The sequence below is a fragment of the Colias croceus genome, chromosome W (genome assembly GCF_905220415.1).
Source record: "Colias croceus chromosome W, ilColCroc2.1".
NCBI lineage: Eukaryota > Metazoa > Arthropoda > Insecta > Lepidoptera > Pieridae > Colias > Colias croceus.
The window spans coordinates 1,320,892-1,336,924 of NC_059567.1; the positions used below are offsets into that span (position 1 = coordinate 1,320,892).

The window sequence follows — 16,033 nt, forward strand, 5'->3', positions numbered from 1 at the left end:
TCTTTTGTTTTTTCTATGGATTTAATGAATTGATGATTGATTAAGTATTTTATTGAAAACAAGTGATGTTTGTTTAATGCTTTGTTTTTAAATATTCATGTATCGTTTTCAGTAACTTTTCGAGATTCTACGTGATCTCGTGCCCTCGACATGTTCCAAGCATCTTCTTGCAACAATGGCGGCAACGCAGCGGCAATGGCGTGTATCGCTACCGGTAAGCTTTATTCAATTTATTAGAACTAATTATTAACATAGGTACATATTTTCATAGGGCTCTATTAGGTAATCAATCAGGTTTATCTTTTTTGTGCAAATTGAAATGTTCTAAATAAGTATCTATTTCTTGTATATTATTCAAAGATTTTTTATGAAATTGGTAGGTACCTATCTAATGCTTATGATCCTAATACGTAATTGCCGTTGTCAAGTAGTGTTAAAAAACATTTTTCATTATGCAGTTGCGTATGTACCTAATCGATTACAGAATAAAGTAATTTTCTTTAACTACTAGGTATATTTTTTTCCTAATTCGTTGTAAAAAAATGCGCGGGCATCGTGGACCGGCAATGTCGCGCGATGAGCGGGCGCAGCCGCGGTTGTCGGCGTCGGTCGCCATTTTGTGTGTTAGGTATATTAATTGTGAAAATAAATTAAATATTAGGTAATTCCTTCAATATTATATTCAAAATAATTGTAAATATCCTTAAATAGTAAAAATAATGCTTATTATAATATATCATGATAATATTGTTTCTGACATTGTTATGTACTGTTCTGTATTAACTTACGTTATAGTGATACATACCTACCTATTTTCTTTTTATGGAATTGAACGTATTATATTTATTTTGTAATGTAATGCATAAATGTATAGATAAAATAGCTTTCCGCCCGCGGCTTCACCCGCGTTTTCAAAGAAACAGTACTATATTATTTTCCTAATTCGTTGTAAAAAAATTCGCGGGAATCGAGGACCGGCAATGTCGCGCAATGAGCGGGCGCAGCCGCGGTTGTCGGCGTCGGTCGCCATTTTGTGTTAGGTATATTAATTGTGAAAATAAATTAAATATGTATTAGGTAATTCCTTCAATATTATATTCAAAATTGTATATATCCTTAAATAGTAAAAATAATGGTTATTATAAGTAAATCATAATATTGTCTTAGACATGTTATGTACCTACTGTTCTGTATTAACTTGCGTTATAGTGATACATACCTACCTATTTTCTTTTTATGGAATATTTATTTTGTAATGTAATGCTTATAATTTATATGTATAGATAAAATAGCTTTCTGCCCGCGGCTTCGCCCGTGTTTTCAAAGAAAAACCCGCATAGTTCCCGTTCCCGTGGGATTTCCGGGATAAAACCTATCCTTTGTGTTAATCCAAGTTATGTGTGCTAAATTTCATTGTAATCGGTTCAGTAGTATTTGCGTGAAAAAGTAACAAACGCACACACATCCTCACAAACTTTCGCATTTATGATAGTAGTAGGATTATTGAAATTTTCGGTTAAATTTCAATTGTTGAATAAGAATTAAATAAAATCAAATTTCAATTCATTTTTCTCACTCTTCAAATTTTGTAGCGAAATTAATTTACACTTAGATTAATTATTGTAGAAGCAAGATTTATATGTTTTAGAATAGTATTGGAGGCGGAAGAACGACTTTAAGTTGTATCGTATAGTACCTATAACTACTAGAATTTGAATTGATAGGTAATAATTAAGAATTGATTTTGATTTCATACGGTTAATTATACCTATATTATGACTTAATAAAAGAATAGGTACACCATATTACGTAAGTACATAGTTTTAAAATTAACATGTCAAATAATTCTAGATATGTTTGATTATACGAGTATAATATTATATCATAGTACACTGCTGCGTCTCAGTATTGTTGCGAATATTTTTTTATAGATTGCGGGGTAAGTTAACCTACAATGACGCTACATCTTCTATTCGTATTTCGTAGCGAGTTACGTATATTTTTTAGAGTAGTTTCGACTCCTTGGACAATTTGGATCTCAACCGATATCTAATCGAAATTTTTGTGTTAAGAAGTTTAAGAAAGGTAATGGTAATTTCACCAGGGATACCTTCTTTAACATACCTATTTCATACTGATTTTTATTTTATAATCATACAATGCATTCTTTGTTTGGAACATTTCAATTTGCTTAACATAATATATATAATATGTTTCTATATTCATATAAATAGGTTTCTTCTGACCTGATAAAATGTCATTTTGTTTTTATTATTATTTTAATCGGTTAAATTATTATTAAAGGGTCAACGCATCAAGCCGATCCCCGGTTTAAGGGTAACAACGCACAATGTGTCGCGATGGCAACATGCGCGGCTGTATATTCTTCTATTCTAAATAGAGCCGTATTTTCTCGGGAAAATATAGACACTATTTTAGAATTCGGTGATATGTTATATATTCAAATAAGACCACTTGGGGTTGCGCACAATCATCCTCATTTATACCCTGAAGAATTGCCTTCTGATATACGTGTAGGGACCTATTTGGCTAAAATTAAACCGATGGCAGACAACGATAGTTGGATCGACAACGGGCTGTTTCCCACATGTGACGGCGACATAGCCACTTACACTTTACAATTAAAATTAATCCTAAAAAATAAAATATTTCACACTACACACAACGACTCCACACATAGCTACCTTTTCACCGGCGCTAATAATACGATATCTTTTTGGAGGTCAAATAATAAGTATTTTATTTTTAATAGCCATAACGTAGACGCGAATAATAAGTACGTACATAACCCGCATTCGGTAGGAGCCGCACGTCTCTTTCAGTGCAACAATTTAGATACTCTTGCAAAATTTTTGTTTTGGAATCCGTCGTTTGGTAGTCAATATCAAATTCATAAAATAATTTTAAATAATTTTCATAGTGTAAATATTATTAATGAATTAGTTAGTGTAGATGACCAATTAGTTAGTGTAGACAACCGATTAGTTAGTGTAGACTGCCAATTAGTTAGTTTAGACGACCAATTAGTTAGTGTAGACGAATTAGTTAGTGTAGACGACCCTAAATTATCTATTTTAAAGCCAGTAGTTTTAGTTACTAAAGGTATACCCCCAAAATATGACCCTAAATTAAATTCCCTAAAACCAAAAGTTTTAATTCAAAATATTCGCGACCCTAAATTATCTATTTTAAAGCCAGTAGTTTTAGTTAATAAAGGAATACCCCCAAAATATGACCCTAAATTAAATTCCCTAAAACCAAAAGTATTACTTAAAAATATTCGCGACCCTAAACTTACAACACTCACACCAGTTGTCTCCATCGCAAAATTACCCGATGTTAGGATTGTAGGTAAAAAACGCGGTAGACCGGTTAAATATAATAAATCTAAAGCACACAAACAAAACAATAATATAAACGCAGATTCGGATAGTTCATCAGTAAATTCAGTAGAAGTAGGACGTAAGAGGGGACGACCAGGTAGGCGATCTATAGATGCAGATTCTCATTTAAAAGCGGTCACAAAATATAATAAAAATCATCCCGAGGTTAATAGGCAGGCAGTTCAGAAGTACAGTCAGAATAATCCCGAAATCAATAAGCAAGCCGTTCAAAAATATACACAATCTAATCCGGAGGTTAATAGGCAAGCGGTAGATAAGTACAATAAAATTAATCGAAATCTAGACGTGGAATTACGGAATTCCAACAATTTAATAGGTACAAAGAGTGGCGACGGCTTAACTGTCGTCAAATTGTATAGTTTTAAAAACATTTCGTTATTAGATAGGGAAGCGTTTTTGTGTAGGCACTGTAATGCTAGATTGTTCTTTGAGGAAAAGAATCGTAACAAGTGGTGTTGTGGGGCTGGCGCTTATAACGTTCAAAATTTCCCGCCTTTAAATGAACCATTTTATAGCTTTCCTTCTTTTTTGCATAAACCTAGGGCTTATAATAATTTATTTGCTTTTAGTGCGTTAGGTGTTTCACACGGATTTCAACATCCAACCACGGGGGTATCATTTTTAAAAATTCAAGGGAGGGTTTATCACAGAGTTTTCGATCTTGCGTACTCAGAAACTACTAACCCGGCTGGACTTTATATTTATGATAACAGTGAGCGAGAGAGCGTCGCTTCAAATTTAAATCTAGATTTAACAGTCATTCGGTCCATCACAAATTTCTTGCATAGTCATAACCCTTATATAGAGTGCTTCAAGCGGCTGAGCCAAGAACCATCCGACCACGCACACCTCATTTTTGAACACACCACACGACGCACACATGGCAACATTCTCGGTGATATGCCTTTGGGCAACGAGATTGCTGCCATTATAAGCAATGAGCAGGAGCGCTATATTCCGCGCGCCATTGCCATCTGGAAAATTGGCGACAAAAAGCCTCACACAGTAGATATAATGCACCCCTTATATGAAACTTTTCAATATCCATTATTGTATCCGCACGGTAACCCTGGATGGTTTCCTAACAAAACGGACAATAATGGAGCAAAACTAACCCAAAACAAATATGTTAGATGTCTCCTTCTGAGCGAACCCCGTTTCAACGATTTTAATCGTTTGTCCGAAGAGTGGTTAGTTGATATGCAATGTAGAATTTTAGAAGAAAGACTTCGTTACCTGTATAACATCCAAAAAGGTAACACGGATAATGCTCTCCGTTCCGCTCCATTAAGAGAAGTAGAGTCAGTTTTACGACAGATCAGTGTAGATGAGACTATTCGAGGAGAGGGTGGGGTTGTGCCTGGTAGAGTTTATTTGCCGAGTAGTTACACGGGGGGGCCTAGATATATGAAGCAAAAGTATATGGATGCTATGGCAGTAGTTAACAGATTAGGATTGCCATCTTTTCTTTTAACTTTAACTTGCAATCCCAAATGGCCTGAAATACAAAATTCAACAACAGGTCATCATAATACGCCTTCAATTTGTGCTAGAGTTTTTAACATTAAATTACAACAACTTTTGAGGGATCTTCGCACAGGGGTTTGGTTTGGTAAAATTGTTTATATTTTATATGTAATAGAGTTCCAAAAACGGGGATTACCACACGCTCATATCTGTTTTGCAGTCGAGGGTGGTGGCCCCGTTCACGGTACTGATGTAGATAAATTCATTAGAGCAGATATTCCTGACGCTTCAGAAGTTGATGGAAAATTGAGGAAAGCCGTTTTAGATTATATGGTTCATGGTCCATGCGGTCCACCGCATAGGACAGATTTAAAATGTTGGGATAGTGAAAAAAAAAAAATGTACAAGCTATTTCCCAAAACCAGAGACAGAGGTCACGCATTGTAATGATAAAGGGTTTATAAATTTAAAGCGTAACAGTAAAAATACAGCCACCATTAAATACAGAGGGAGGGATGTAGAAATTAGTGATTTGTGGATAGTACCGTACAACGCTGCCCTTCTCCTTAGATACGATTGTCATTTAAATTTAGAATCAGTGTCCACTCGAACTGTAATTAAATATCTTTTCAAATATATGACCAAAGGTCCAGACGAGGCTCGAGTCGCCATTGTTCCAGATGAACACAAAAATAACGAAATAGAACAGTACGTCACAAAACGATACATCGGTTCTGGTGAGGCTGCTTGGAGAGTTTTTGAGTTTGACGTCACGGGACGTGAGCCCACTGTTAAGATGTTAGATGTTCATTTAGAAAATCACCAGTCAATTTTTTTTAAGGCGGGAAATGAAGAACGTGCAGTTCAAAATTCAGATTCGGATCTCATCACGTATTTTAATCGTCCCCTCGGTGAAGAATTTGATAGGTTAACATATTTAGATTTTTACGAGAGGTACATAGTTCACTCCAGCCGCCCCTCAACAAAAAATACAATCATTTACGAAATGAATAACGGAAAATTTTTGACAAAAAGACAGAGGGGAGAAATAGTGACGCGTTTATTTTGGGTCGCGCCCAACAGAGGTGAACAATTTTATTTAAGATTACTGTTAGCTTTACACCCCTGCCGTAGTTACAGGGATCTTTATAACTTGGGTGGTCCAAATTGTAACACATTCCAGGAAGCCGCTAAAGCCGTTGGGATCGCCAACGATGAAGCCGAATACGAGATAGCTATGCAGGAAGCTTCATGTTTTTTGACCGGACCACGCCTGCGTAACTTTTTCGTATTATTGGCTGTTAACGGGGTAGCAGTAGCGACACTGTGGGAAAAATTTAAAAATGAACTAGCTGAAGACATCCTTAACCGCGTAGATAACGATCCGGATAGAGCGTACACCCAGGCCTTGGTTCAAATTGACCGTCTATTGCGTAAACATGGTACGTGTTTGTTAGAGCAAGGTTTGCCTGACGCGTACGATGACACTACCGAATTAGGCCGTGAGAAGGCTCTACACGATGCAGACGGATTACGCGAATTTGTAGATATTTGGACGCCCAAGCTGTCTCATGACCAGCTGCAAGTGTTCGAATATGTGCAAAATTTGCTCATTGATGATAGTTTTCGAAATAGTAACGAAAGTGCTATTTATATAGACGGTCCGGCAGGCACTGGTAAAACGTTGCTTTTAAATACGATAGCAGCGTACGTGAGGGGCGTACTCAACGGTGTAGTTTTGTGCACTGCGAGTTCAGGTATTGCCGCGCAGAACTATGTAGGCGGGATGACCGCGCACAGTATGTTTAGGTATCCGTTGAGCGCTATTGACGATTTAGGGTATTGGTACGTAACAAACGGAACCCAGAGAGCTGAACTCATACTACACTCCGATTTAATTATTTACGACGAAGCACCGATGGTACACAAGTACCTCATTCATTTGTTAGATAGGTCTTTGCAAGACTTGACAAAGTCTAATAAAAGTTTCGGGGGAAAGGTTATCATCTTTGCCGGAGACTTTCGTCAGATTCCACCAGTAGTTACCAACGCCAAGTGTCATTCCGATATATTTAATGCTTCAGTCAAATCATCGCCCTTATGGCAGAGTTTAAAGACGTTTTCACTAACTACACCTCAGAGGTGTAGTGAAGATAGTGTATTTTCCGATTTTTTGCTTCAAATAGGTTCTAACAATTTGCCTTTACATTCGGTAAAGGTCGGCAGATCTTGTCAAAATTTAATAGACCTTTCACTTTTATCATTTACTACAGATTTAAATGAGTTAATTAATTTTGTTTTTTCGGATTTCCTTTTAGAACACGAGCCAGAAGTTTGCATAGGTAGAGCCATTCTTTCAACTCACAATTCTAATATTAGGGAAATAAATAGGACTGTATTAGACCGTTTGCCAGGCGATCTTTTACATTTCTATTCAGTAGATAAAACGGCCACGGATGACACTGACGAATTGTATTTAGGCGTGGACGTGTTGAATAGTATGCACCCTAAAGGTATACCAGAACACGATCTCACATTAAAAGTAGGATGCATTTGCATGATAATACGTAACCTTAGTTTTTCGGATCATTTAGTTAATGGTACGAAAGTTATAATCGTAGGGACTTCACCTCGATTGATAACAGTTCAGAAACCGGGAATAGCCGAATTGTTTTTTATACCGCGAATCATGTTCAAAGCCCCCATTGATCATAATAGACCGATAGAAATGTGTCGATTGCAATTTCCCCTTCAGGTGTGTTATGCAATGACCATTCACAAGAGTCAAGGCCAAACCATTAATAGGGTTGGCATTGATTTAAGATCGGATGTCTTCAGTCACGGACAGTTGTACGTGGCATTAGGTCGCGTACGGGATAGGAACGATTTAATGCTTCTTGTACATAGGGAAAAATTAATAGACGGTAAACCTTACGTTAATAACGTCGTCATTCCACAGTTACTTTAGGGATTTCCCACCACGCATTACACTATTCACTTTGCAATTAATTGGTAGATTGACGAGTTACACTTGCAAGCATTACACACTCGGCTTCCTGGAATGAAATTGTTCACCTCCGTTCTATATCAGAAAAATCAATTCTTAAAATCAAATCATGTTGCCAACGTTTACATTGTGCGTATTTTTTATGAACTCTTATCATCATGACACTTATATTAAAAAACGAATTGATTCTACGTTAAAGTTGAAACACTGTAACAAATTATTTGTATTAAAGTAAAATGCGAGAGCGAATGTGTAAGTTTGTTATTGGTTTAAAGGTTGTATGCGCATTGTCAAGTATTTATGTCAGTGGCGGTGACAGTAATTTATAAAATTGACTGAACTTTTCTTATGTCTATTAATAATGTCATGGATATGTAAGTCATAGCAGCTGCTTGGTTCATAGGAATTTAATTGGATTTGAATGGACCTTATCGGCTCGGTGACCGGTGGAAATGCGTGTCCACCTCGGGGGCCGCTTGCGCGCATTTCCGCTCGACACCGACCCGGTACCGTCCGCGGATCTCATACCTTCCGTTGGACTAAGTTTCTGCTATTGTCTTTCATGATCCATCGTTATTCTATGTTCGTTGGGCTGTATTTTCATTTTTATGAAATGCATCACGTCCGACGTATATTTACAGTACAACGGGCTACATCATTACTTCTAATATCACACTTACATTCGCTGAGCGCATTTTACAGTAATATTTAAATATTGTCTAACTATGCTTCAATTTTCTATGTACATTAATCAATTTTGTTTTTTAACATAAACTTACATGCACAACACAAACTATATTTTTTGTACATAAAATCAATTAAGTATAGTTTTATATAGACTATACTAGAGTAAACTAGAGTAAATTAATTTAGATCGTGTAAATTATTGATGTAGAATGTAGATATTTTATTCATACATTTTATTTACGTGTATACGTGTGTATTTTTGATAGAATCATATTTATATTTATTTTATTTTATTTTATTACACGCATAACGCTTTACTTAAACACGTGTCATTCATAACACACCTTACAAATTTTTTTTCTTTTATAGTTAAGTACAATAGTAGTAATTAGTGTATATCGAGTAGTTAGAAAGTAGTTAGGTAACTCCGCCTGTGTTTGAGGGTGAATAGAATAAATTTTATCAGATTATTTTATTCTACCTCATCGCAGCCAGTCCCAAGCCTGGATAAAGGAGGAGGTGGTAGTTTTGCATTAATACAGAAAGTTTCAGATCTCATTTGCTCAGCATGATGTGAAGCACCTCACTGCCAGTAAGAAAATTGAAAAGTGTTCCTTTTTACGGATATTTGTCATAGGTTTTTATATTATATCTTTTATAACCTTTTAATTAGCTTTCTAAAATTATGAAACAACTTGGTATATTATTTTATATTTTCCAGATTGCAGAGGACAACAATATGACGACATTCAATCACAAGTTAAGTATATTATGTGTATTTGTTGGCGTAATTCGTATTTGAGTAAAATGAAGAATTAAAAAAAACATCTTGAGTAAATTTGGACAAAACTATGGATGCAAAACTCTTAAAAAAAGTGTATAAGTAAAACGTTTTACGTTTAAATTGATTGCCAGTGATAAAAAATGAGAATAATCAAATATATTTTTGTTTTGTTTTCAGAAACGCCATTGATTACCAGGAGAAATAGGAAAATATAGAAGACCAGTTTCATCCATAGGAAGAAAGACGCTTATTTTACCAATAAAAGGACTTGAGGGCAAAATATTTTTACATATTAGGTATAGAAAAAGTCTTTAATTTTGATGAGAAAAAATAACAATGTTGAATTTGTAGTACATAATATATTTATTGGCCTAATTCCTGTTTGTGAAAAATTTAAATTGCATAAATATAATACATCATGATTAAATTTACATTTTAATCGATTTCGAAACAGGAGGTAGTTCTCAATTGGCTTTTCAGTGGGATAACTGATTTTCAGTTTCCTTTTTTATTTATTTGAAAGCTGCCTGCAATGTGGTCCCAATTATCAAATCTTAACGATTTAGTTTCAAATTGAAGGTTTTAATTAAATGTGTTTTTTTTTTTCAGAAATACTACAAATTGCTCGATAACATAAGGAAGTTTCATCAGGAGGAGGAAATGAATTCAATATATTTTCATATATAAAACAAGCTTTGATAGTATATATTCGTAAAAAATGGAATCACCAGTTAAGTATATTAATTATATTTTTGGCCCAATTTATGTGTATGAAACAATTAAACTACATAAAGTAAATAGTTTCTTCAATGTGACCTTATTTATTTCGCTTTGTTAAATTTGTATAATTAAATGTCTTGTATTTTGTCACAAATACAAATATATTATAAAACATACAAATATTTGTTACTATTAGAATCATAATTCTTTATTAATTAATTTATACATTTTATTTCTAACTATATTGGTCCTACATAAACAATGAGTTTTATAAACAAAAATATATAAATATTTTAAACAATTTCAGCCAGACGCGCAAGGCGGTCAAAGGTCAGCGTTACTAAGAAGAAACACGTGAAAGCACGAAACAGCAGACCACCAGCGTGCCCCGCAGCTACCCGCATTGCTACACTCCTATTGGTCTTAGAACGATGTTATAGCCTATATTATGTTGATCCGACCTGTTCATAATATTTATTCAAAATTTGGAAGTTAATCAATGCAGTACTATTTGCGTCTAGCTCGGGGTAGCATATTTTTTTTCGATTATTATTTTGTAGAAGACGCCTCAAGTGTTAAAAAAATGTTCAGTGTATATTCCTACGTTTTTTTATGTATAGATTTTATTTAAGTTGTATGTTATTCGTTTTTTGTTATTTTGATTTTGTATAAATTTATACCTATAGATTTTCTTTAAAAATGAAAAAATGTACCTATTACTTATGTACTGTTACCATTAGTTGAATAATATAGTCATGTTAATAAAATAATTTTAGTTTCAATTATTGTTGTTTTATTCGCAATTCAAAAATAATTATTTTAATACATATTGATTTTATGAAACTTTATTTTAATATAATTAATCTATTTGATTAGATAAATTGCCTACCATCTACTACACAAGATAATGTTTAGTACTTACCTACTTAAAATTAGCTTTTTCTTACGCTATTAACTTAATGATCTAAGTACCTATGCCATAGAAATGAACCTACTAAAATCATTGTTCACATGTTCGATTCAATAAACAGCGTATGAAGAACTTAACAAATTACAAAATTCTACTATGTACATAAGAGTAGTTTTTGTTCACCCTATAGCTGAAATGATAGCGATGTAGCATTATATTATATTGTCGCTATCTACATTGTATCGACGTATGCAATGATATTTACATTGCAAACCGACAGATGGAACTGAAAATAAACTATTTTTTTATAATAAACGTAGGTATAACTTCCTAACACCTAATTTAGTAGGTAGGTACATAAATTAAAAAAGGCACTCATATAAAATTAAAAATATAGATATTATTTGAAAGAGAATTATAAAAAAAAAAACAGCACTGATGAATGAATAAATGAAAATTAAACTAAAGATTTTAACTACATACCTAGGTACATAATTAGGGTTATTGTAAATTTGCCACAAAGTTAATTCGTCACCTAAAAAAGTATGTGTAAATTTGCCACACTTTTATTTTTTTAAAGTTAATTCGTCACGATTTAATATCAAGTATTGTAAATTCGTCACATCGATAATTTAAGTACAGATAGCAAAAAAATTAAACAATAAATTAATTTAAAATGTTTATTTCTTAATCAGTTTTAGATTTTCAACCTTACATGTAAAAAAATCACAGTCAAATTGGATGGCGATGGACTTTGTAAAAACATAAGGAAAAGCATAACAAAGTTAAATTTTGCTAAAAACCAAGGAACATCTATTTTGTATATGTTCTAAAAATTCACAGCAGTTATAAAGAGTATTACTTAAGAAATATCTAATATCTACATTATTCTACATAGGTAATGATAAAAAATCACAGTTCTCTCTATAAATATTTTTAAAATGTAATGAAATGAGAGCGGCTCTATAACTAATTAGACCGCCTCCTTCGTACAGTGGTTGACGCGTGAGCGTAAAACCGAGGGGTCCTGGGTTCGATTCCCGGTGGAGACGAAGAAAAAAAAAATGTCTCGGTCTGGCAGGACACAGAAGGCTGATCACCTACTTGTCCCTAAAGAAAATCGATCAGTGAAACAAATGTGTAATGCATCTGCCCCTTACCCCACTTGGGGACATGGGACTTCACTTCACTATAACTAATATTTATCACAATCGTATAAAAATAAGGATAAAATATTTTTCACCTATTTTGTATACAGGGTGTAAGGGACAGCCTCCCGAAAACTTTAACCATGGAATCATTCTGAGCAATTTTCTCAAAGAAAGCATATTGTGGAAATGAAAAAAAAAATTTCAACCTCCCATACAAAATTAGCATCTCACTCGAAAATTTTGTATGGGAAGCCGAATTTTTTTTTTCATTTCCGCAATATGGTTTCTTTGGGAAAGTTGCTCAGAAAGATGACCTGAGTCCATGATCAAAGTTTTCGAAAGACTGTCACTTACACCCTGAATGTTCTAAAAATATACAACAGTTATAAAAAATATAACTTAACATCTATATTATTCTACATAGGTAATCGTAAAAATCACAGTTCTCTTTATAAATATTTTTAAAATGCAATGAACTAAAAGCGGCTCTACAATATTTATAACAATCCTATAAAAATAAGGATAAAATATTATTCTTTTATTTTAACAAGTAAAGATATTGCTTACTTACTTACTTTACTTAAATCATATCCTATAATATTAGAAAAACACAAAGCATATAAAAATCAAAACTCAAACAGACTAGCGCGTTTCATGATCATGACAATTAATAAATCACAGTTAAAATCACATTAATTATTTTTATAAGTCAACTTTCGTTTTCCATAAAAATAAAAATTCTAATACATAAAAAATCATTTCAAACTTTTAAAAAGCGCAAATCAATTTGACTAAATAATGAATTTACCTTATGTTATTGATGAATTTACCTTATGTGAATGATGACTGTAATATTAAAATGTAAATCATTATATTGCTGGTTTCATCGCAGGCTGAAAGGTATAATTCACTTGCCTTGCTTGCTGGCGGTACTTTACTACTTGTGGCAAATTTACAATAACCCGAATATACCTGTGACGAACTTACACATACTTTTTAAGGCATGTGACGAATTTACTTTCAATGTATGGAGTTTTAAAAACGTGACGAATTAACTTTGTGGCAAATTTACAATAACCCATTATTATGTACTTATGAAAAAAAAAAATTAACATACACGTTACGTTGTCAACAGTTATTTTACAATAATTAAAGTTATAATATTGTAATTCGTATTGCAAAAATAAAAACTTTCTTCCTTACTTTTACTCTGCCTTCTCTTCTTCGAGAGAAACTTTATTGAATTAAAGTATCAGGCAACTCTTCTATTTTTTCGCTATACCTTCTTATGTAACTCGCCCTTTTCGTTTCGTGTTAATTAATTACACCACTGTGCCTATTCTTCTTTCTCTTCTTTATATCTTCTCTAAATTCTTCTTAATACGTTATAGTTTATACTATATGTAATTTAAAAAAAGTTAACGTTAACCTGTAATATTAAGAACTCATTGTATATAAAGTACATACTATCATTATGTAAAATACATTTTATCTTAATGTACCTAATGTTGGAATACAGCTGGTCGACTGGTTATTTATTTTGTAATTTGAAACATTTCATTGCTTGCTTGCTTGAAATAATTAAAGTGACTATGTAGTAAGTACGGTTATCGTACAAACTCCAAACCTAAATCGAGAACTGAAGAATTGTTATACTAACTACAATCAATTGCTTTTTTCACATGCATATATAATATATCTATAAAATATATTTTTTGTTTTTACTAGATACATAAGTAGAACATTTATGTTTACGTATCACCTATAAGTTTTTGTTATTTACAATATTTTAGTAAGACAATGTAAAATGTATGAAACACTCTAAGAGTTGAAAACATCTTTTGTTAGTATGATAACCATATTCTTGAATATTTTACAACGCAAAAAAAAACTACATTATCAAAAACAATTAATCAATATCATAATTACTTCGAAAATGCATAGTGTCTTATTGTGATTTTTTTACCAAGGATATCTTTGCCCGAAGATCAATTCATAAGTAAATTTTTAAATTGCAAAAATACCGCAACATTCAAAGTATTTGGTGTAAAATAGGTTCTATGTCTGACAACACTGCCGTATGTGTCGCTAACTTAAATTAGCAACTTGTTGTAACTCGTCGAATATCATGTGTGATTTCGCGGGCAAAAATGGTGAAAGTTCAAGTATATATAACTCATAATATGTTATTAAATAACGTTTGAAATATTATAACTACCACTGAAGGTTGTTTTAAACAAAAGTTACAATGGTGGGCAAAATTACCTAATAATGTAGCGATCTATATTTTACAACATTGCTCAGCATCAAAAGAAGCTTAGGGTTAGCACATTTTATATTACCACATAATTTGATAGTTAATAAATATTATTTCTATTCGGTTAATTTCGGAAAAATAAACCTAATTTGGTATCCCGGAAATAACCATGGTAAATAAAGTTAAATCACTGAATTTTAAGCACAACTTAAATGAAAAATATGATTATTTTTATTTAATTGTCAATGAACGATATTCTGTTTTGCTTTTTTTGTCTTTTTATTGCCTACAACATAATCCCACTACGAAATCTTTGCAGCAAAAGAAATCGAAAGAATGCTCATTTTACTGAGATGTACCAGCTTTTTGGAAAAATAAAATGCGATTTATATGAAAAAGAGAAAAAAAAAATGCCTGGGTAACATTTCCCAGCCTCTGAAGGTTCCCGACCTTTCATGATATTGCTTTGACTTTTAAAGTAAACGACATCTTTCGTTTTGTGAATATTTCACGGTATATTAATAAAATAATATTAATAATCATATCCATTTAAATTTTGTTTACATGATAGTGATAACATTCACTCAACATTTATCAAATTTGATAGTTAGAATAAATAACAATTATTTATAGGAACTTAAAATTGTTTTTATTTTGTGTATCCGTGATCTGTCCATTTTTTTTTCAAATACGCAAATATTTTGGTTAGGTTAGCATAATTATTATGACATATTATATGAGATGTAATATAAAATAATATTAATACATACTTATAACTTGAGAGAAACGCCCCGCATTATCAATCGTAATATTCTATTGTTTCGACACTGTCTACATCTAGCCACCACCATCACTGCAGGCGCGACGCAGCGCCAATGCAAAGCGACTTGGGGCACCGCACTCACCTCTGCGCCAGAGCCGCTCCTGCGCCCGCCGCGGCGCGCTGCCGGCCCGGCCACGTCTCGCCGCCGAGCGAGGCCGCTCGCGCGCAGCTCCGCCCGACACCGGCCCGGTACCGTCCGCGGATCCATTCCTTCCGTTGGACTAAAAGCGCCCGCTATCGTCTTTCATGATCCATCGTTATTCTATATTCGAAGGGCTATCATTTCATTTTTATAAATTGCATCACGTCCGACGTATATTTACAGTACAACGCGCTACATCATTACTTCTAATATCGTACTTTTACATTCGCTGAGCGCATTTTACAGTAATATTTAAATATTTTGTCTCGCTATGCTTCAATTTTCTATATAGATCAATCAATTTTGTTTTTTAACATAAACTTACATGCACAACACAAACTATATTTTTGTGTACATAAAATCAATTAAGTTTAGTTTATAGGTATATAGACTAGAGTAAACTAGAGTAAATTAATTTAGATCGTGTAAATTATTGATGTAGAATGTAGATATTTTATTCATACATTTTATTTACGTGTATACCTAAGTATGTATTTTTGATAGAATCATGGTTATATTTATTTAATTTTATTTTATTACACGCATAACGCTTTACTTAAACACGTGTCAATCATAACACACTTTACAATTTTTATTTCTTTTATAGTTAAGTATAATAGTAGTAATTAGTGTATATCGAGTTCTTAGACGGTAGTTAGG

General features: G+C 33.1%; 1 long non-coding RNA gene across 2 annotated transcripts; it reads left to right on the forward strand.

The window, feature by feature from the left end:
- Positions 1-42: 42 nt before the first annotated feature.
- Positions 43-10,434, forward strand: LOC123704846. 2 transcript variants are annotated; one of them, XR_006753197.1, is made up of 5 exons: positions 46-214; positions 9,308-9,345; positions 9,548-9,666; positions 9,980-10,105; positions 10,398-10,434. It is a non-coding gene; the product is annotated as an uncharacterized LOC123704846 (long non-coding RNA). The 2 variants fall into 2 exon arrangements; XR_006753196.1 differs by having other exon boundaries at positions 43-214; positions 9,308-9,666.
- The last annotated feature ends 5,599 nt before the right edge of the window (positions 10,435-16,033 follow it).